The sequence below is a fragment of the Stegodyphus dumicola genome, chromosome 12 (assembly GCF_044657685.1).
Source record: "Stegodyphus dumicola isolate Sdum_Otavi_A_Nest chromosome 12, ASM4465768v1".
In the NCBI taxonomy this organism is placed as follows: Eukaryota; Metazoa; Arthropoda; class Arachnida; order Araneae; family Eresidae; genus Stegodyphus; species Stegodyphus dumicola.
The window spans coordinates 62192040-62212800 of NC_140779.1; positions in this window are offsets into that span (position 1 = coordinate 62192040).

A 20761-nucleotide genomic window follows, 5' to 3' on the forward strand; every position below is an offset into this window, starting at 1 on the left:
GCTTGTCGTTAGCAGGAGCCTTGAGCACCATATAGCTGACAGCCTGATTTTAGATCAATTCCATCCCCCAATTTTGAAAAAGGACACGCCGGAAGGGAATAGATCCGAAGGTCTTCCACCTCTTCTCCCCTCCCACCGACCTCTCAAGAGGGCTTTCGACTCGCCACATATTTTGAGTGCACCCGTGGCACAAAGACATTATATACATTTAACAAACATTCATACCTTCTCCGGGATTCGAACCCAGGCTACTTTTGGTATGGCGATCTGTACTTCCTGTGTACTTTTCTGTTTATAACTATTTTTTTTTTCTGTTTATAATTACTTTGCGCTTAAAAAAAAAAAAAAGAGAGAAAGAAAGGAAAAAACCAACGTGTTTTAAAAACTGAAATTATTTTTAAGATTGTAGAGACACTGGGTTACTTCGAAGCAGGAGATGTGAAAAATGAGCAATGCCCTCGCCGGGACTCGAACCTCGTACCTCTCGAATACACGCCGAACGTGCTGACCACTATACGAAGGCATGATAAGAAGGCTGGAGAAATACCTTATAAGATAAGTTTAAATTCTATTCATCTTTGTGAAAATCAGAGTTGGATCCACACTAAACGTTCATTTTACTCATACATATTATGTAACCTAGAATTCTTCAGATTGGAAGTTAATATTTTTCATTTATCAACAGAAAAGCGCTGCCTTAGTTTGAAAAAGCTATAAAGCTCTATTATGCAGTATGGTAGTCATAGCAGTTATATCTGTCTTTCAGACAGACTGCACTGGCATTTATTTGATTTCTTTCATGTATAATATAAAAATAATGAAATATTTTTAGTAAGCACCTCCACGAAGCCTCGTATCTCTTCTAAGATAAATAATCCTAGTTTATTTGACAAATAGTTTGGATGTTAAATGTGAGCGAAAAAACTGAAAGATCAATTTGAGACGCTTTGGTATTCTGAAATCTATGCAAATGAAGACCAAAAGAGATCTGTTTAATTCACATTTGCGTAGCGTAGAAAGTTGTGCAAAATAAAAGCACACAAGATTTATAGATTCCCCTTTCGGTACAACTGATCTACATTATTCATTTAAATATGTTATAAAGTATCTCTCGAGCCTTCTTAGCGTGCCTTCGTAGTGTAGAGGGTCTACTAGCTCAGCGCGTAATTGAGAGGTCCGTAGTTCGATTCCCGGCGAGGACGTTGCTCCTTTTGGTATTCTCCTTCCAAAAAATACGTAATGGCTCTACAGTGGCGCCCGAACTAAAAGGGGGGTGGATGATGATTCTCCACACCCAGGATTTCGTGATTGGGTCCTCTAAAATCTCAGTCGTCCTTTAAAAGGGGGAGTATATAAGGTATTTCTCCCGCATTCTTAGCGCGCCTTCGTGGTGTGGTGATCTGCAGGCTGGGCGCGTATCCAGAGGTCCGTGGTTCGATTCCCGGCGAAGGCATTGCTCTTTTTTCATTACTCCTGCTTCAAAAAAAAAAAAACTAATGTCTCTGCAATGTGAATTTTACGAAACTTTGATACTTTTTACGCAATTTATGCTATTAAAGTTTATATTCTTCATCAAAGGTATTTATCAAAGGTACTTCAGTCTATCAACGTTTCAATCAATTCTGGAACTTTATTTGCCTGATTGCTCGACACAATGATTGAAGTCTTATAGCTCCTGAGTTCTTTACAAGTTACGAAAATTTTGCCTGTCGTGTTGTTTTGGTAATCATTGTCAAAGTTTTAGCATTCGTGGATCTGTACAGACAACTGAGGCCGAAGGAGCTTAAACAGAGAAAGGGAACAGAGGCTATCACCTGCAGTATAAAAGTGGTTGCATGAGAAGCAATAAATCTCATGCTAAGTGTATGGTAGGCATAGACCGTTATATCGACTAGAATTATGATCTTGCAAGGTATGGAGAGGTTCTCTTGTAATATGTTAGGTGAACGGGATGCATCTTTCCTCAATGTAAGAAGGTCAGATTCTGTACAAATCAACTAAGCCAACACCATTAATTTTTCTTAAGATGTGAAATGCTTTTAGATATTTTTCAGTCTTTTATGAACAATCGAATGTTAGGATTATTATGTAAATGAAGTGACTAACGTTTCAAATACCAAAACATTTTGCTTTTATGAATTGTATGCCAGCTTCATTCCCAATAGTTATTCTTTATTCAAAAATAAATAACTCCAGATAAACTGAAAGAGATTAAAGAATCAACTTGATTATAATCTATTTGATCCTCTAATTATTATGGTAACATGTAACCAACGAAAGCTTAAATAATTGATGCCAAATTCTTAACTGGCGGTAGGCGATAAATATCTCTAAATCACAAAAATATATTGAATGTTTATAACAAATATAAAATACTTTAAAATTTCAAAACACGAACACTGCTTCTTTCATTCATTTTACCATAAAACTCTTGTGCTATTTCTTCTACTTTTTTAAACATGAAACCAACCTAAAGTTTCAGATTCCACAGTTGAATACTCAAAAATACTACCTTGCTTGCACCTTCTATTAAAAGAAATAAGGGAAAAAACACCGGATATAAGCAATCGAGAAAGATGAAAAGATACGCTGCATGTCTTTCTGTCCTGTTGATTCAGCTCTGAAAAGACCCTTTGCTTCAAGAGGTGACGAAATCCGTCGGGAGGCCACAGACATCTTCCCAACATTATTTGTGCAATCCCTCTTTTTCCCATTTTTACCGGTCCCGCCCAGGAGGTTTTAGATCCTACAGCGTTATGAAAAGTGCGGGCTCAATTACGCTATCATTACGCCATCGCGGGATGTATCTGATCCCCTTGCTGATCCCCTGAGCTGGTGGGGAGGGCGTGATTCTCGTCACCTCTCTCTCCTTTTCAGGCAGGCGTCACATTAGATATTTTACGTCTCATTGCTTTCATGTTTCGCTCCCCCCCGCCGCTTTTCATGTTCTCGTATACCACCATTGTCCACTTCACACAGAGCCGACAAACGGAACGAGGGGATATGTCACGCACTCCCTTTCATTCACCTCTGATGGGAGGAGGCGGCACTATGACAAAGTTACCATCTCCACTGATTTCGGAGCACACTTCATTTATTTCTTTTTATATCCATATTTACCAAAGGAAAGCGTTAAACCTCAGTACACAAGAAAGGTGGTAACTTCATTGTTGTCGACGCTGCATGTATCAAGAAAGGCAGTGGCGTAAAAGAAAGACATGTCTCTTCAACAAGCTCGTACAATCGGATGTACAAGTTGGAGATCCCCTTTTACGCGTCAAAAGAGCTCGGTTTTTAGAAACGACTTTGCGCGATACTCAATAGCTAGAGAAAGAAACACGACCGCAGAAAAGAAGTGGTTTTCTTTCTTACTATATTCCGTTTCATGAAACGAGATCTGAGCGTTTGACAGAAGATTCCCTGGAAAGAGCCTAAAATATAAATCTGAGTTGAGAGAGTGAGAGAGAGAAAGTACTTGCCTTGCAGGCATAAGATGCCTGAAGCCGTATTGCCTTTCGCTATCTGGGGGCCATGAAAAGTGGGTCCGTGAAATAAAGCTACGGTCCAAATAAAGTCTCGACGAGTGTTATTTTATGTGACCGGTCTCATCTTGTCGGCGAAGGACTCGGCAGTTATATTCTCCATGGTGCGAAGGCAACTTTTAGAGCCTCCCTCTTCTCCGACAAAAGAACTCCAAATTGTGTCTCGAACTATAAATTCCCCTCCAGAAGAATATCTTCTCTTTTTTTCAGTTGTTTCTTTTCCCTGCCCCGTTCTCGGCTTCCCATAGACTCCCTAACGGCCCCGGCATCATCTCCGTGCGCTATTTCCGAAGGTTTTTATTAATATTTTCAATATTTTTTCCTAGCCTTGGACCTTATCATGCCGGCGCATCACTGGTAACGATGTCTCTAGGGGGTAACTAGGAGGGTAACTCCAAGATAGGGTCTTATTTAGGCCCAGAGGGTGCGATTCAGCGGGCGCTTTTGTATTTTATTGGTCCGTCGCAAAACTTCACTGATGACCCGAAAGAGATAGACCAAGGGAGAGATTTTTGCAAATGTCTTAGTCCCCTGTTCTCTTCTTCCTCTCTCTCTTTCTCGCTCACCCTATCTTTCCGATAGCCCCCTCTATTCAAAGGCTAATATTCAGGTGCGCCAGCCACAAAAATCGTTTGTCTTCCAACAGGATGATGTACACTTATCAAATGGAGAGAGAAAAAATGTGTCCTCTGACGTTTTTATCGGCGACGGTGTGTCTGTGCGGAGTGGGAATTGATGACAGTGAATCCTTTCTTTTCAACAAAACTGGCATATTTTTTATTCGATTACTTAGGCACAACCCTCTGCGTGGCATACCTTGGTTTAAACTTGGCGTGGAAGAAGGGTGGTAAAGTGGGGGATCATTATAATTATTCAGATGGAGCGTTACAATCCATAAACACTATCGCGCGCACGCCCGGGTTGAGAGATATTATGGCTGCCCCAGGGCTTTCTGAGGGAGATAGAAGTTCGGTAATGGAAGCTCTGTTCAGAGCCTTTCAGATAAGGCCTTAAAAGCGACTTTTTCCTTTTAATACGCACTCTGAAAAATGACCCGACATAAATGTCTTCCGTCATCAAACTCTGAAATAGAAGGTCTAAAAGGGGTTCGCTAAATCGAGATCTAAACGAGAACTGCTGAAAATGGAGATATCGAAAGCAAACGTTCGCATTTCCCTAATTTTTCTTCCCCCTTTCTACCGATAACTCCGGTGTGTATCATAATGGTAATTGTAATCGCGTCGCGGAATTCCCCCCCCCTTGCTACGCGCGCACACGATGCCTTGTTTATTACCATTGTATTTCTACCGTTATTATCTCGATTGAGTGGTTTAATTTGAGGGAAATTCGACCCGGGCAGATTACTTTTGTTCAAACCGCAAGCGCGAATTTGATGAGGGCTGGGAGAAAATTACTTAAAGCTCATTTTTCGCTTTCTGATAAGACGAAACGTAAAGGGTTTCGACAAATTGATAGGAAATGAATTCAAAAATACCCTTTAAAGTGAAGAACGGATATTTAATTTCTTTTTAATGAATAAACGTAAAACTTCATTTCTTTTCCGTTCTGAAAGAAAAAATATTCTGCATGTGATGAAAGTATTGAAAGTAAATAATGCGCATTTTTAAATATAGAATATTTTGTAGAAAATAAAATAAACAGTATTTCGTAACTGGCTCGATAATGCGTAAGTAGTATCTGCAGTGTTTTAAATTAAATAAAAACATTCAAACAAAAAACTGCAAATTAAAAAAAAAACTTTAAAAAGGCTTTTTAAGTTTTAAATGTGGTAAGAAAGAATTCTTAAAAATAAACAACATCATAAACACCTATTCATTTAGAAAATATTTAAAGATGTTACATCGTAATTAAATACTATTCAGATTAAAATTAGATCCGAATAATTTAAACTTCGGTTAGATATAATTTAAACGACTTTAAATAAAGTTGTAACCTTTTATTTAAATAATCCATCACCTTTAGATTAATTCTTTTCTACACTTTCTAGTTTTCTTTCGGTTTTCACCGAAACGCAAACTAAAATAAACTTATATCTAGTAAGTATTTTGTTAGCTTGTATTGGCAATAGTTGGTATTGTTTATCCTGCGACCAATGTGCCCCTTGCTGCCATCCATTGATGATATACTGTTACAGCTTAGTGATTAATATGTCAATAGTTTTTATATTTTATAGACTAATGAAAATTAACTGTTTAAAAACTAAACATTAAGTGGTAGTTATACACTTCCACGCTGATCAGTTTAAATATTTAGTTTAGCGTGATACTCGGCAAGCAGCAATGATAAAGTTTTGTTAATTTTTAGTTTTAAAGTTTTGTAAAATTCTACAAATTGCAAAGTGTTCTAATTAATTTTATTTGATGCGTGGTTACTGAGGCAACAATAAAGGTTTTGGATGAACTTTTAACAAGCCTGTCCAAAATGAGGCTGACTGGTTACTTAGGAATTAATTTAAGCCAAATCTTGCAACGTTTGTGATGTATGGGTGATTTCAGCCAATGAAATGCATAGAAGGAGCTAGCTCTCAATCTGAGAGGAACCAAAAGTTTAGTTTTGAGAGAAAGATCTGAAGAGAGGCTGGAGTAGAGAAGGGCTCATGGGAGTCGGTAATTATAACAAATTGCATTGTAAATACCTAAATTATTGCATTTAGTTCCATTGACAATGGTGCAGTTTAGTGAATTCATACCTGAATAAATATTAAAGATATGAAGAGATACTAATTTTTGCGTCGAGAAGAGATAAATATCACACAGAAGCTCCGCTATGAGATTTACAGTGCAGATTGCTCAGTATAATGCAAGCAATATTTAAAGATGAAAAACTATATGATATAGTAATATATTTTGATCAATATTGTAACTAATTAGTAAATTTAGGGCAATAAATACTAAATTTCCGTTGAATTTTCTAAGCTATGGAATACAGTAGATAGAACTTCGGAGAAATTCTTATGTTTTGTAAAGCTTTTAGAACCGTAGTTCTGAACCTTTATTGCCCCATGCACCCCTTTCACCATTGCTAAACAATCATCACCCTTCCTTCTTTCCAAAATTCGAAAAATACATGTGTAAATATTTATTTAAACTTATAATTTATTTATTTGATTTATTTAAACAAGTTTTATAAATTAAAAAGAAAAGTATTGAAAATGTTGATAAATACCAAAATGAGAATAAACATAGCTTTGCATTTTTACAAACTAAAATACTTAAACATTTAAATAAACGGCTCATCGCCTTCTCGGCCCCTGAAACTATGAAATTCCCTACCATGGGGAATTCCCCCTAATGAGAGCCTGTGTTTTAGAATGAAGCCGGTCAATAAAGAGAGCAGCCGTTAAATGTTAAAAAGCATTGCAAATAACATTGCTTTATATATAACATCTTGCAAATATAGAACGTTTATCTCAAAGAAAAAGCATCAGTACCGCAGTAAATGTATTCAATAGTAAAAGAAATATGCAGTAGCACTTCCCTGTTTTCCTATTCCTTAGCCAGTCATCATATCACTTCTTCATAGAATAGTATTGCCTGTAAAATTTTCAGGCATTATACTCTCATTTATACTATTGCAATTAATATAATTTGTAGTAATGTTTTATTCAAACAGTAAATGATATTTAGTTTAATAGTGAATGAAAGCAGTATTTTAATTTCAGTATTAATTGAAAGAAGGTGTATGAGCGACAAGTATCTTAATCAAGCTTTGTCTTATCATGGACATTTTCCATCTTACTAACGAAAGGTTATCGATTAAAAATTGTGCTTCTCCTTGTGGCATAAGAAATGCTAATTTAGAGCCCCTGTTATTTAGTTGTTCCTCTATGAAAAATATTGTACAAAGATTTATCCCTAATATTGTTAAATTTAATACCTTATTTAATACTAATTTTTTTTATTTAGAGAAAGACTAAAAAAATATTACTGCGAATTATTATATAAAAACAAAACTGCCAAAAGCAATTCATAAAAAAATTGAAAGATTTGTTTTAAAGATCGTCCAAAAGGGTTTGTCAATTTTTTTTTTTTTTTTTTTTTTTTTTTTTTTTTATGTATGAGCTAGAAGTCTAAAATCTGGTGTTACGCTCACTCCTACTAACTCTTTTTTCTCTCTTTTTGCCTTTTTAGCTTTATTATTAAGCATCATTTTCTTCGCACTTACGCAATATACGATTAAACAACAAAATTGCAAAAATTTTAACACCATTAGATTATACGTTTAGAATTCCCGATGCTGCTTTAAATATTGGCATACATTTTTCTGTTTTCTTCGGTCTTTTAGTATTTCATCATAACAATGTTCAATTTTCTTACTAGGATAGCTTTATAAAACTATTTGTCTTTTTTATTATTAAAGTTTTATGTCTTTTTTATTATGTTTATTCAACAGCAAAATCACAAAATATTTAAAAACAGCATATCTTTAGGATTTCCGACAAACAGTTTCGCGCACTTGAGATAAAAATGTCTTATTCCGTACAGTGTTGCCACTACTCGCTTTGAAACTCATTGAGTTGGTTTATAAAATTTGGTTAGCGTTTTACAAAATATGAAATAGATAATAAAACAAATTAGAAGTCCAGTTTTGGGCTTCCAGATGCACAGATTCAGGTGGAGGATTACGTTGTTCAAAATTTAATGGCTTTAATGGTTCAATGCCTTTTTTTTTTTTTTTTTTTTTCAGATTTTTCATTATTTAATTTGTCTGAATATAATACAGGGCGATGATATTTGGTGGCAACAATTTGAAAAGCGATACGTCCTTTATAGTGATTCCAGGCAAAATGCCGTTTCGAGGCGAATATCCTATTTGGGACTAACTTCCCTTTTGGGCTATTAATAACACTGAAAGAAGAAGACATAATATTTGGAGTTGTTTTTAATGTAATAGCCCGGAATTCAGTTGCACGTGATCCGAATGCATAAATATTGTTGAATAAAAAAAATATTGCTACGGTATTTTTATGCGAGTTTGAACGCAAAAATTTCATTCAGATTTTCTTGTAAATATTGTCTTTTAATCTCATTTATAACGGACTATGGCGAGCAGAGTCCAAACTATTGTATATAGAAGAGAAGCGGGAGACTTTTATAAAATTTTTAAGTTACTAAATATATACTATGCATGAGTCTATATAAAATCTGTACCACTGTCAGAAATTTTTATTTTTGGCAAATTTTACCTTTCGTTTATTCTTTAGGGATTGTTTTTTTTGCAAATTCCTGTGCATTTAATTTTGTTGCGCTATGAAAGGGTAAGTTAGTAATGTCAGTTAAAGCACGAGAATTAAGAGGCAAAAGAGCCATATTCATATATATTTACACATTAAGAAGTAGCTCTTCTTCAAGGAATACCTCTTTTTAATACAATAAAAAAATTCGGCATTGCAGACTTGAAAGCATTTTAAAAGAGTCTAACAAAAATTACATTGATGACAAATTAAGATGTATATCTTCTTTGTTATTCAAAAACTTCGGATAGTACAAGAGGTTTATTTGCTTGCTTATTATAAGTTTTAACGAAGCTAAGATTGACATTTTTCTAGCGCGTTACAAATTCTGCACCAATAACAGACAAAGGTTTACGAAGTATAATATCCGTCCTTTTTATGATTGCTTTTGGAAGAATATCTGCTGCAGAGCATTCAAGGACGTTATTCCTGAGGGATCTGTCTGATTAGCATAAAAAGATGCACCATGCGAAACAATGCGTATCACTGTTTTTATTAACATAAAAATAATAGGTCTCTGAGATCCTGCTCGAAATCAAATATGTTTTTTCTATCAGTTTTTTCAGCAGAGAAAATCCGCGTCAAATTCATTTAGTTCTACCAAGTACACCGGTATTGTTTGCACCATTTTTTAACACACATTCGTATTTATGTGTACACAGACACTAGCACCTATTCGTGCGTATTTTTATCATAAAAAAAAGTTCCCCCTTCCCGGATTTGCATAACGCATTTTTTAACACTGCTACTTCCATTCCTATTCATGACATCGGTTTTTCATTCAAAAGAATTCCCCTCCTCCTTTCCAACTCTCAGCTCTGACGAGAAACGGCGGAATAATTTTTCGCGAAAGATTCAGCGGAATCGTGGATAGGAATATTCTTCTCCTTAAAAAATATGAAAATGTGTAACGGAGTGTTAAAAAAAGGGGGGAGGGAATGAGAACGGGTTTTGGAGCTCTTTGTAAAGAGGGGGGAGGGAGCTTTCGATATACAAGCAACGAATGAGTAAATGGGGTGTTGGTGAAGGGGGGGGAGACAGAAGTTCGAAGCTGGAAATCATACTCTGTAAATGTAAATTTTGTTTTTCTTCTGAAATTTCTTTCCGATCGAAAATCTATGATAAAGAAATCGACGTCCATGCATATGGATACATGAATTATGCAAATCTTAGCTGCATTTTAGTATCTGCTTCCTAATTAGGAGCTTAGTGGGAGATGCAATTTTAAACATACAGCTATTTTAAAACTATGAATTTTAATTGAAATTTGTTATCTACATCATTACATTGGCAAACAGTAAATTTCGAAAGTGTGGTTTACATTTATTATAATAAATAAGCTATAATCAGGATAAAATAAGCTTTGATACAGGGATATTCCATTTATGCATATGTATCATCATTCCTTCAAATCTTTTAAAGTCCACTAAAGTGTTTTTCAAAAGCAACTTCTCAGAACATTAACCAGAAGCTTTAAGAATCTAAATATTAACTATAAATTATTTCTTTGGGCCTTTTTGGGCGTTATGTAAAATCTGAAAGCTTTCAGATTTTTTTTTTTTTTTTTTTTTTTTTTTTTTTTTTTTTGGCGTGTGTGTGTATTTGTATATGAAATACCTTACTACTGTTTATAGGCAGTTTCAACCTTACATTTTAGATTGTATTATTTTGAAAGCAAATATAAATTATTTTAATATAAATATATGCTTTTAAGCTGTGATTTGGGGGGGAATTCCTAAATTGCTGACTAATGAAATGACTGGAGATTATTGCCCCCTGATGAGGCAATCTAAAGTCATAAAATTAGCAACAATTCACTTAATTCTATTTTATTTTAGCATTGCAGTTTATTTTTAGATATTTTAACACAGCTTTCTTTCGGTTGCGTTTAATTCTATATTTAATTTTAAAGTTATTTCCCGCTCCTAATTTAATTTCCAGAAAAATATTTGTCTTCTTTGTGCTAATTTAATTCATTTGTTAAATTATATATATATATATATATATTATATCTTTGATATATGTATATATATATATATTAAAGATTGAATCAAAGTAAATATATTAATAAATCGTAATAAATTATGGGAATACTCCTATCTGAAATTCCAAAAAGTGAAAATTAAGAATGCCAAGAAAGAAAACTAAGTTTTAATAGGAAAAGGAAGAAAATAAAAATTAAGAATTGATTTAACGAAAACCAAAAGGTAAAACAAAAGTTTGAAAAGAATTTTTAAATATTGTGCAAAATAAAATAACAGATGGAAAAAATTGCTTTACAATCATTAGCTAATACTTTTGGAAAAGCAAATTAAATTTGATAAATGGAAAAAAATTTCCTTACAGTCACTAGCTAATAGTTGTGGGAAAGCAAATGAATCTGAGATGCAAAAATTGCAAATAAAAATTATAGCAGTATCAGAAAAATTGCCAAAAAATGAACAATTGAATTAGATAGCGAAATAATGCTGACACTTCAGGGGTATTTAGCTTACTTCACCCTCTTCCCAACTGCTCAGACATCGTGTTTCGTCCTTTACATGCATATGTAATTTTAAATTTTTATACTGAAATATTCAATTCCCCAAATTTCGCTAACTCATATGCATATCAAGAATTCCCATACAAGATGTAAATCGATTTAAAAATTATTTGAAACGTCCATATAAAATGAAAAAAACATCATTTAATCTTCTTCCCCATAAAGAGGGTGAAATAAGCTAATTCCCCCTGAAGAGTCAGCATTATTTCGCTAATTTTTGAATTGTTTATTTTTCGGTAATTTTCCTCGGATATTGCTATAATTTTTATCTGCAATTTTTGCATCTCAGTTTAATATTTGCTTTCCCACAACTATTAGCTAGTGGTTGTAAGGCAATCTTTTACTTCTGTAACTTTTTCTTTTACAATATTTCAAAATTCTTTTCAAATTTTTATTTTACCTTTTTTCTTTTATAAAATCAATTTTACCTTTTGGTTTTTATAAAATCAACTTTTAATGTTTGCTTTCTTCCTTTTCCTGTTATGACTTAGTTTTCTTTATTGGCATTCTTAATTTTTACTTTTTGGAATTTTAGAGAGGAGGATACCCATTTCATTCATTTGATTTTGTTTAGTTAAATCATTGCAGCCTAGGCACAGGATTCTTAAATAATCTCTCTTTCCTTTTATTTACGTTATTATACACATATACTATGAATTATATATAAGAGTTACATTTAAAAAATAAATATATAAGTAATATATACTATCATCCAAAAAGTAAACATTCAACAACCTGATATTTTTAGCGTTATAAAAATGAATTATACCCGTCAAAAGTCAAAATAAGTTATTGGTTGTAAAACTGTATTACATGAGTTATATGCACTGTAAGCATCATTGAAAGACTTCAACTATTTACAGAAACTCACAGCACTATCGATTCTATTAGCGATTCTCTAGCACAGGGGCGGTCAACATCTCTCTGTATATACCATATGATCGACTTTTGATTTGAAAAATGACACAATGCAAAAGTGAAGTAATGAAAAAGTTCCACCCATGCTTGGGCAATATGCAGAGAAACCAGCAAAGTAAGTATGGAACTTGCATTTCGAATACTCTACTTGATCGCAACACTTTTGTATTTTATTAATAAAAGGATTAAATACATTCTACAATATATTTACACAATATACAAAATGTACTTTGTAGATAACCGATACCCATTAAAATTAAACCAAGAATGCTTTTACAAACAATTCTATAGAATATTTCGCCTTCATCTATTAAGTTAGGAAGTAAATTTTTTACAAAAGTAAATAAATAATAATACACTTTTGAAGATGTCCAACAAAAAATGTTTGTTAAATGCAAGTCTAGAAGTTTGGCACTGGAAAAGTATATTGGCTTTATGAATGAGAAGCAACTTATCTGTTCCATTGCTTTAAGTAAAATTGTTAAAGCAAACAATGCTTTCAAAAGAGTGGAGGTATGTACATCTCAGATGTCCTTAGTTCACGCTATCGGTATCTTTATCGATGCCCTCCGTAAATTATATATCTGCAAGAAAGCACTGCTCTCCAAGAAGGTCTCAAAAAGAGTTGCTTTCTCCCATCGAAAAGTCTCAAAAATACTTTAAATCCGGCCGACTAAAAGGTGTTCCCGCCGATTTATTTGGTAGCAACAGAACGTCGTGGCGATTGATCTGCGATGCTCTCTTTGCCTCAGAAGCAAACGAAGGGAGAATAGGAGAAAGGGGGTTGTGCAGAGAGAGAGGGAAAAAGCGAGGAAAAGAGAAAGCAGTCGGGGATAATTCCGGAATATTCGGTATCCGAGTTGTTATCTAGTGCCCCCGGGCGCGCGCCACATACAGCAGCACAAAAATTTTTCCTCCGATACGCGAACATGGAAAACTCTCTCCCCACCTTCTCTCCAAGCGCTTTGGGCCGTGGGCTTTGTAAGAAATAATTACCGTTTATTCAGGTGAACTATTGTGATGTCTATACTGCTGATAAAGACGTCTTCGCGTGCAATTAGCGGAACCCTCTCCTCTGACTTCACTTTCCATCACTCGGAGGCATGTCCTGACAGAAACAGGCGCTTTTTTTTTTTCGGGAACACGTCCCAGGACAACTTGTTTGACAAAAGTGCTCCGGGCGCTCGCATCCAATCCTGGCACTTGTCACCGACAACTCCCCTTCCTACTATTCCCCTTTGCCGTCTTTTCTGCTCTTCTTACTCCTCCCCGTATGTGCCTTTCCCCTTTACTTTTCTCGAAGTACAAGACTTTTCGCCGTTCCTCGTTTCTTGAGGATAGAAACAGACGTCGGTTCTCTCTTCGGTTTCTCCAACTCTGCTGGCGTAAACAGAAAAATGCACAAGCAGGGTTACGTGGGCCGGAAAATATTCGAAAGTAAGAAGTGGGTAATGATGATAGTGAAGAAACTGTGAAATGATTCCTTATCTTTGCTTTCTCATAGAAAACTTGAAGTTGTTTGGAAGATTCGTGTCCAATAGCACATTCTTACAAAACGCTGAAAGTGCAATGCATCTTTAGATTATCGAAAGTGAAATAAAATGTCAGTGTGACTCCAGATTATATAATGGTCAGGTTTTTCTACATTAAACAGTTATCTTGAATTTTGGAAGCTAGAAGGAAAAGTCTGAGAAAATATTTTCATGATCGATATTGGTGAACTTATAAGCTGGTATTTTTTTAATATCTACCTTTGAAAAACTGGAAAAATAAGAAAGCTATTTTAGTGAAACCTTATAAAAAGTTATAACAACCCCACCTTTACTTGCTCTTGCGGTGCAAGTATAGAATAGTGCACAGCCAAATATAGAATCTTTAAAAGAGGAACTTCAAAGCACTTCCGACCCCCCCCCCATTCGCGATCGTAACGCATCTCGATATCAACCCACAGTACTTATTTTCTCCACCTCATATGAGGCTATAGTTCAAGTCAGTCTTCATTCTAGAGCTTTTCACGAAGTGAAACATGCTAAACGAAAATAAAGTGGGAAAATACACTTCGACTATCTGCCATAGTCGTCGTTACAATAGTTACGAGGCAACTCGGACATTGATATGAAGCTGAATTACAATTCTAAAATAACAGACTGTAGAATTAGGAAATTTTTGACTCTAATTCTGTCAAAAGCTCAGGTGGTTTTTTGCGTTTCCTGCTCCGAACACCTAATAGTCTTAAAAGTGGCATCATAACTAAAAATGTGATAGACGGTAACTCGGCAGCATCTAGATTTCTTCCGCTGGATCTCGCCTTCTTTACCATCTCGCCCTTTAAATGAGAAGTTCATGCCATACCTTGTAAAAGTAATGAAAAAATATCATTACTCAGTTTTCATTCTGTACTAGAACAAAATCATGCCTCCAAATTTTCTTCTGTAATATGAAAAATTAAAATTTTAATAAGCGTGAAGCCCTACTGAGGCTTTATACCGCCAAACACTTTAAATATGTGGATAAAATAACTGCAATTATGTAAGAAAAAGTTTTCAGTAAAATGCTAAATTTATTGAAATTGGTAAACCCATATCAGTAAAAATAGAAAATATTTTTGCATTTCATTATTTATTATTTCCTAAACGTTTATTTTACTTTCATATCTAAATACTCTTAAATTTGTGCTGGTTAATTTAACACATATGAAACTGTGAAGTCTGAGTTTCGATTATAATTCCAACTAATAGTCTTCTGTTAGGTGAAAGAATAAGTCATCCAACATTTCCAAGTATCATTTCATCTTCTAATATTTTCTTCTTGAGTTGATCATCTTAATTATCATATTCTTCTATCTTTACCTTGCATTTGACTTTAAATTTAACAAGTTGCGTTCTTGCGAATAGCATCAATGCATTTGGTACAGAAGAACAAACCTCATTAATATTAAAACATATATTGCAATTATTACCTTTAGTAATAAACACAAATATGCAACTGCATTACTTCATTTTCCGATAACGAAAGACATTTCCATCAAAATAGCACGTGAAAAAATGCCTTTATGTGTATAATCAATTATTATTTTTGCCTGACATATATTTCTCATAGTAACTTAATATACCATATTGTGTATTATAATATAATTATAAAACTTCTCTCATGAAGTTCGATAAATTTAAATTTTTTATGGTTGTGAATTGTTTAAAGAAAGATGAAAAGATAGTGGGTTTTTCACTTCGTCATGCAACTACGCATAATAAAATCGTATTGCTTCATCCCAAGCCTAAATTTCTGTGATTTTTCTTTTAAAAAATATGTTTATTTGCTAAAAGTTTCTTTTAGCGTTGGTCTGTACCTATTTTGCTTTCTTTTTGGTACGCAAAGGCATCGAATCCAAAGAGGTACAAATTTCATTTAGTCAAGAGCGATATTTAATGAGATTTGAGTCGTTAACTTCGATAATTTGCTTTCTGTCTCAACAATCTGTCATGTCTTATTGAATATTCTTTCTTTTGAACTATTAGCGACAGCGAATTATTAGATGTAAAAAAGTTATCTATATAGGATTTCAAAACATATTATAACTATGGCGCCATCTACCAGGGAAATTTAAAAACATGGGAATTTCAGTTAGCTAGTATCGAACAACGAACCAATGTGAGTACTTTAGCAGATTGCAATAAAAAGTATGCGCGTTAAATATGCCCTGTCTTTTCTTCAGGTATTATGTCTAAAAATATAGTTGCATCACAGCATTAATATTTTTTTATAAAAATTTAAAAAAATTAACAGACGTGTGGGCAACAAAAAAAAAATGACAACATCTCGAGATACTTGAAATTCAATTGATAAAAGAAAGAGATTTATCTAGAAAGAATATGATGTGTTGATTCTAAAAAAGGGTTCTATTTTCTAAGGAGTTATTTTATTGTATTTCTGAGCCTCTGTCTGTATAATATTTTTCGGTTTTGTAGAGGTCTCATTTGTTTTATTTTGACAATATTTTGATAGTATGCTTTCAATGGCTTTGGTTTTATGTTTATGCCATTCTTTCAAAAGTGTATATGCATCAGATTTATAAGTGTTCCAATACCGTGTTGCCTCTCTAATTGCAGTTTTATGTTCCTAGATTTGCAATTCGCCGAAAATTTTTTTGTTTTTTATGTAATCTTCTATACCCTACTTATGCTTTCATTATTGTCTAAATCAGCGGAGCAACAAAAGCAAACGAAATTGCCACAGAAATTTAACATGAATTTTAATCTCAGTTGCTAGATTATTCTCGATATCTATTTGATTTCGGATATTTACAGAATTTGTTTGTTAACTGCTTACAGCTGTTCATTACTATTTTGAAAGTTAGTAAAGATACTTTGATCTTAGCCAAAATCTCGTTACTCTGCTGGTCTGTAATTCCAACGGCTCATATAACAAATAGCGGTAAATAAAATTTTATTTATAAACTACATTATATTGCAGGCTGGCGATAATTATTCGTGATACTGCGCGTGGTCTAAGATGAGTCGTCAGAATTTCAGGGATTTGAATTAGAATTCCAAATACATTTTAAATATTTTGTTTTTAATGCCCAAATTGCAGATTATGGCCAAAAATTTCTTTATGATCCGTGATTAATAAAGTTTCTTTTTCTTAGCTCAGAAGCTCTCAAAATACATGACGAAAACAACTTTTGGAAGTTTAACGGTCAACATATGAAGAAGTTCAAGATAATATTGAACACCAAATGCGCAAAATTTTACCATTAAACTGTAGTTTCATTAAATTTTGTCAAAACAGTGTTGTACGGTGTTGAAGGCAGTGGAAGCTGGTGTGCTTGATGTAGAAGCTGGAGTGGAACGGTTTGTCTTTTCACGTTTCTGGCAGGAAAGGTGTAGAAGCTGGATCATTCCGGAGTTTTCTATGTAGGAAAATTTCGGAAGCTTCAGAGAAATATAATCTAAAAGGCGAATCAGCTCGAGCAATTATTTCAAACAACGAATATTAAAATTTGCGATTTAATTCCATAATGGAATATTTTGATAACCTTTTTACATTCTTTTCTTGTAATATATCGAATGTACCCTACCTATCCAGAATTTCAAAGATCTGCAGGTTTGCAAGTTCTATACACTTGCAGGGCCTATATCCACAAAACTAGCCGAAACAATTTTGTAAACGCCCCGAAAATGATCTCTGATATTCCATCTTTTGCAGCTAAAAACTTTACTGAGAGGTTTAAAGCGCATCTGAAGCCGTGCTGACTATGGCATTTAGAAAACGAAGAATTTAATTTATAAGTGAATGGTAGATGAAGACAAGAAACTGAAATGTCTTTAATTTGAAGTTTTTTGTGAAGGTTAAAGAAGTTTATTAAACGCCACGTCGATGAAGGCGGAGGATAACCGTATAAGGCATTTTTTGCTTCCTTTCTTGAGGTAACGGTAGCACACTCGGCACGTATTTCGAGAGGTCCAGCTCGAGTCCCGACGAGAGCACTGCTCATTTTTAATTCCCGCATCAAAATAACCTAATGACTCCACAAGAAACAGAACAGGAAGAAGAAGATGGAACATAACCACTTCCCAATGGTTTTACTCGTACAGTCCCCATCGCATTAACTGTGCAATTCTGATCAAATTTTGATAAAGAGCACTTCGAAGACGGATGCGAGAGTCTCCCAACCTCTTGCCCTACCACTCACCTTCTCCAAAGAACTTTTAGCTCTCCATTATTTTAAGTTCCTGCATGCGCAGACATGCATCTGTCCCATTGCTACACACAAACATCCAAGCCTTCTACGGGATTTGAACATAGATTAATTGAAAACTTCCAAGCTATGGTTACCTTTTTTATTACGTTTTCCATTAACCATATAACCTTAATATAATACTGGTGTGAGAACTGGATAGAAGTATAAAAAAGATTTGTTTTCTAAAAATTCATATATATCTCTTCCGAAAAACACAAATGGAAAGACTATTGAAAACTCAATAAAAATTTTAAATGAAACTTTACTATTAAATGACTTACTTTTAACAATATTTTTGGCTTAAACATTCTAAAAATGCTTAATATTAGGAACTTTCAGCAAGCTTTTGACCATATATAGCTCTAAAATTCCACTTCGTAACTTAGCGTAAAATACAGCACCCGTAAGTTAAATAAAGTTTTTTTCTTTCAATGTGCTTTCTGAGTTCTGAGTTTCTATAATTATTACGGGGAAATAATTGGGAAGCTTACAGAAGAATACATTTCAGCGGAGTGAAATGTTTTAAAGGGAAAAAAAGTATCTGATCATTACTAGGAGATTATATGAAACATCATTATTTTGATGCAGCTTATTTAGAGGGGTGAAATATCCAACTAAAAATACGCTTAATCTCATACATAGTTCCACGTACTGCTATCGCAGGTTTTTTTCATTGCCAAATGTCAAACGGGAAAGGAGCTATTTGAAGAGATTTTAATACAAAATCTTAAGCAATAAATTTTATTTTAGGTACGCTAAAAATGAGAAAAAAAAACTGTATTTTTTTTTAATTTTTTTTATATATATATATAATAAAAGTCATTTTTGACAAATAACAAAACAAATATTTTGGAATTTTTCTTCATTAACACAGAAACTGGCACCTAAGCATACCCCCTCCATGAATTAAGGGAGAAATATATTTCCGCAGGAAGCGTTTCGTGTAAAAAGATATGAATTTATAATTAATTTCTATCTAATAATTAGATAGAATATTTTAAATAGAATATGCTCAGATTTTCAAATAAAATAATAAATAAAACAATTTCAAATGTTACAGAAATATATAAGTTAAGAAAAGTATAAGTTTAAAATAAAGTAATAGAGAAAATAAAGTTTCGTTAATGTAGCTAGTCCGTGATAAAAAGACAGCAGAAAGTGATAAAAATTGGTAGAATAAAGTTACTTAAACTTTTTTAATATTGTTGCAAGCATACGGGTTCGCAATAGATTCTATTCATACAAGTCCGATGACAGGATGATAAGATTTATTTTATCAAAAGAAACATTTGAGAGTTCTGGAATTTTCCACAAAAATACTCGCAGTATCATACAGTCCGTAGTTACACTTCGAACTACTAAGAACATTAAACACAACGGAATGCAAGACGCATCTGAAGAGAAAGCTAACCCGGAAATATCTCAGCACTCCGATCTCACGCTCAACTAACAACTCCACAATAACAATTGAGAGCAGACGCTCTCTCTCCGACCCTATAAAGCTTTCATCCGCCCGCCTAAATATTTCTAATACCTTCTACTTCTTCGAAATTACTGGAAGACAATAAGAAGGTCGAGTTACGGTTACAGCTAATATAGTGATCAATTACATTTATTGAATTACAATATCTATTACTGTGATACAGATTGAACCAAAATGTCGCCACGTTTGGCGACTTTTGGCAATTTATCATTAAATTTGGCGACAAAATAAGTCCTCAATATCGTTTTCAGCTTGGCGATATCTCTGCAAATTACTGAGATACCCATTTACTCAATATTAAATGGACTTGCTCCTGTATTCTTACGTTTCTGGTATAGCTTATCTCTCTAGATTTTATGCAGAAAAATATAGCTTCACATATAATTGTACTAAATTCATCTCTTAATGCACAAACTCCTTAACTACATTGTGTATGGTCGTTTTCGATTTCAACGCATGATTGAGATTTGGGGCGCAGATTTTTAACAAGATTTTTCAGAAAATCGTTAAGAGATTTTGCCATTTCTATTTCTAAACCATAACTAGATGCTTTTAGTACATTCACAGTAGGATTTCGTTCCGTATTGCTTGTTCAAAAATGGGGCATTTAAGGCCTTCTTATTGTGTATTATAATTAAAATATATAGTTTACGAACTATACAACTGAAAACAACGATGACTAGAAATTAATTCGTAAACATGTTCTAATGGATAAAAGAACGTTTCGGAATGGATAAACTAATAAAATTTTTATGTTTTGAGTGACGAAGAAATCATTCATATATCCGGATAATAATAAAAACTACAATAACGCTGAAGATAACGTTGAAACCAAACAAAATGGGAAAATTAGCCATTTTGATTGTGACAAACCACAACAGGGATCTCTGCCCAAAGGAAAGAATGCCTTGGTGGAAGACATTTTTAAAGGAAATAAATTCATGTATATACTAAATGTGGGCAAAGTCATAAAACTTCTATGCGACCATCTCATTCCCTGGGATTTAAACTGGAGTCCAGTTATAAATATTCATTGGTTTTGCCGCTCGGGTACCAATAGGCGCGGAAGCCCTAAATAAAATACATTGAATTTTAAGAAACAAATTGACGTTTCTCCTCTAGATATTTGTTAATCAAAAACTGACATGATCGTGCAGCAGCTGATGTAATTAATTACAAAGCTCTCACAAAAATGTGTCTGAAAGGATTCAGATTTTAAAGTCATCCCAGGAGGTTTGTTAAGGTGTTTTACTCTCTCGCTGAGCATCGCAAGTTACCACTC